Here is a 3,859-nt window from a genome sequence, read left to right as displayed (position 1 = left end):
AAGTGAACAATTTGTTATCTCTTCTTACATTCACAAGAACGCACAGAAGTAGCTATCTAATTCCAAAGCAAATTCGTATTACGCAATAAAGGCTCATAACTTTAAAGGAGTTACTCCACATCCACACCTGCCCTAACCTCTACCTCTGGAAACCAATAGTTTATTTTCCTGTGCTCTGTCTCCTGAATTCACTTACTATATGTCTTTTATAGAAGTACAATCACAGAGTGCTTTTATGATTCTAACTTTTGTGGAAATAATCTTCATACTTTGATGGTATATTTATATCTGTTCCAGAAATTGTTGATTGACTGCATGATTAAAATGAGGTTTTGTCACGTATACACAATTTACCCTCCTCGTTCCAGTGCTTGAATTACTAGCCTTACTTTTAATTTTCCCACTGGTTATAATTATAATCAAGGACCACAATCTTTATTCTTTTTTCAAAGTTGTTATTTTCCCCATGTTTTGTGAATCAAGGTTATTTAAACCACATCTTTTTCTTTACTCCCTGATATATATATATATATATATATATATATATATATAGTCTACAAGGTCTACAGGATCTCACTACATAGATCAGACTTGTAGTGATCCACCTGTGTTCAGCCTCCCAAGAACTGGGATTAGAGGCATGCACCACCACGCCCAGTTTCAATCTCCATCTCACTGCCCTGGGGGCAGATCGCCATGGCAGACCAGGGATCAAACCTCCCAGCCCTGTGTCTGCCTAAGCAGTCATTTTAATCCTCTGAGCTAATGAGCCGGCCCTATTGTATCTTATCATGTCTTAGTTCTATAAGTACTTTTCCATTATCAAAACATAGATATCTATTTTTCCACTGTTTGTTGAGGATCCACCTTTATCAAGGATACTGTTCACAGCATAAGGGTAGAAGCCCTACCATGATTTTTTTATATCATAATAAAAATCAGGTCTTCCATGCTTTGAAGGTACATTGAATCTAAAAATGGAAAAATAATGCTTACAAGAATAAGTGGTAGTAGATATTACTAGCAACATGTCAAATAGTTCATTAGAGTGAGTTTTCAATTGTTATAGGGACAATGAACTGTCTTAGGCCAAATTTAACAAAAATGATATCCTATCCAGTATTACAATACATTTTCTTTACTTGAATTTTCCTAATTATCTCATACCTCATTTTAATTTGCTTTTTATTAGGACCATGGCATGCTTATTAATTTCATTTTGTGTTTGATTTTCTGCACATTTCAAATTTCTTTTTTTATCTATTTGTCTTCATTAGATTCCAACTTTTTCCAATCTTGTGTTCAGAATTTTTCACCATTTGAAGTCTTCTTTTTTATTTCTTTATTTTTATATATTTATTTATTATTGCTTTGTAAATTAATTTTATTGAGAAACAATTAGCAATGAGACAGATTCAAAGCCAATTAGTAGGACTGTTTCAGTAATTAATACATTGCATATTGTTGTCTTCACAGTGCTCATTCATAGTACAGGATGCATGTCTGCATATCCTGTCCAAACACTATTAGTACAAATCTTTCTTCTCACTGAATTAAGAAAAAGTAGCTATATATCCATCCTAATTATCTTGTACATACAGACACAAAATTGTCCTTCATTTGTATCTCCTTTTTTGTTTAGTTTTGTCAGAGATGGATATTCCATTGCCATTTAAATATTTTAGGAGCATGAATTCAGCAAAATAATCCAATATACTCCAGTAGTCCATAATAGTAGTGGGTTATCTGTAGGCCTGGCAATGTCAGAAGTGGTTCACTTGAACCCTTTACAGCTCAGCATATTAATATGGCTTTATTTTCATACCTTGCTATTTTACTTTTCTGCTGGATCTCCTTAAGAGGCTTTCTTTTTTAAACAATCTTTTATTTGATGGGTATAGTCCTGCTCCTTCAAATTGTACCCATTAATTTTCAATTTGTTCCATAGTTTGTCCCTTTGGCAGTGCGTTCCACAGATCTATAGACTACACTTCTTTCTGAGATTACTCGTTCTTCCTTTATTTGGCTGTGTCCTCAAACACTTCCAAAATGAGTAATTATTAAGATGCATGTTTTTGTGCTTATGTTACAGACATTTTGTATTTTTACTTACAAAAATGACAGTTTCTCTGGGTATAAAATTTGAAAATATATTTTATCTACATCTGATAATGATGAAAGTTATGTTATTGCTATGATTTTGTGCTCTAAAAGATAAATCTTGGCTTCTCTAACTTCCAATATTTTCTATTTTCATGATGCTATGAAAATTTATAATACAGATATCCATAAATACTTTTATTGTCCTGAGCATCATAATCAGAGAAACATAAGTTTTTGTCCTGAAACTCTCATATTTCTTTCTTATTTTCTCTTTGAATACTGAACTCAATTCTATATACTTTTTTTTGCACTGGGGATTGAACTTAGGACCTTGTGCTTGTCAGACAGGCACTTAAGCCACTGAGCTATCTCCCCAGCCTTGAACTCAATTCTAGATCATCTAATTTTGTGTTTTTTGTTCTCTTTGTCTTTCACGTTTCCAACTATTCTGCTTTTGAAATAGATGTGGATTTCTATTTGCTAAAATTACTAATTTCTTTCACTAATTTCTTTTCCTCAAGATGTGTTACAGCTGTATCATTTTGTCTGATGGCATTGTATCTAATCTCATATCTGTGTCTTCTTGATATAATAATATCTCAGTGTATGTTAGTTCACTGGATTCTTGTTGGGTCTCAGTGGAGATTCTGAATAAGTATGTTGAGTTGATTCACTCTCCTCTCTGTAATATGTTGAGCAGAACTCTTTTGCTCAGATATCGGGCAGTTATCCAACATGTGTCAGAAAAAAATCACTTTATTTTTAAGATATAAAACTGTAGTAAAGAAATATTGATTACCCTGCCTTTCTCTCTGCTTGGTGTTTGCTTATGATGGCTATACTAACTCAATTCACTTCAGTTTTTGAGCTGAACTTTTAAGGTGAACATTTCCTCAGGGTTCTACCTTGCTTTTATTTATAGAAATACTGTGATTTATCCTGTAAAAAATATTGGGCCAGGATCAGTTTAATATTTTTAAAAAGCTCTATGAAGAGCAACTGGATAATATGCTGATGGGATTACATGGAAAACCCCAAAGTACTCATGTATCTTAAGCCAGCAAGGAGAAAGCTCTCAGTTTGTCAGCAACAATAACCTAACTGGGAAAGTGAGGCCCGGTTCTCCACATTTTTGTACTCCCTTAGGAAAAATGAATTAATTACAATCCCTCAGTCAGAAGCAAATAAATTGAATTTCTGGAAAAATATTGGAAGTTGTTAACAAAATGTGCAAGGCAATCAGCTATTTCCAGTGGTTAATTACTTTTTAGTAGCTACATGAGATAATTTGTAAAGTAGAAAGTTCCTGTTTGAAATGGGTATATGGTGATGGCTTTCAATCAAGATAAATTATTTCTAAGAATGCCTATTAAATGTTATTTAACTCTTTAAGAAGTTTTATTTTCAGCAATAAAATGTATCAATAACCTGACTGTACATCCATTAAAGCTCTTGGTAGTTCTTTTAACTTTAAAAATGGGTTTTTTAATAGAGAAAATTATGTAGGTTCTCCCAAATATGAACATTGATTATAAATCTCTAGATGTGTTTATAAAACCTCAACTTTATATGGCATTATGCAGTTTTCTTCAAAGAATTTTTTTAGCAGCTACAGTTCAAGTAAGTATGATGAAAATAATTTCTACACTGTTTATTCATTCACCTCCAAACTTCTTTACACAGAAGGATTTATTGTATGTTCTGAGTACCTTTTAAGCAACATGAATGAACTTAGCAACTATCCCCTTAGATTTTC

Source organism: Octodon degus, unplaced genomic scaffold, assembly GCF_000260255.1.
Source record: "Octodon degus isolate 3935 unplaced genomic scaffold, OctDeg1.0 scaffold00082, whole genome shotgun sequence".
Lineage (NCBI taxonomy): Eukaryota > Metazoa > Chordata > Mammalia > Rodentia > Octodontidae > Octodon > Octodon degus.
The sequence above is the reverse complement of the archived record's forward strand: the minus strand, read 5'-3'. Positions refer to the sequence as shown.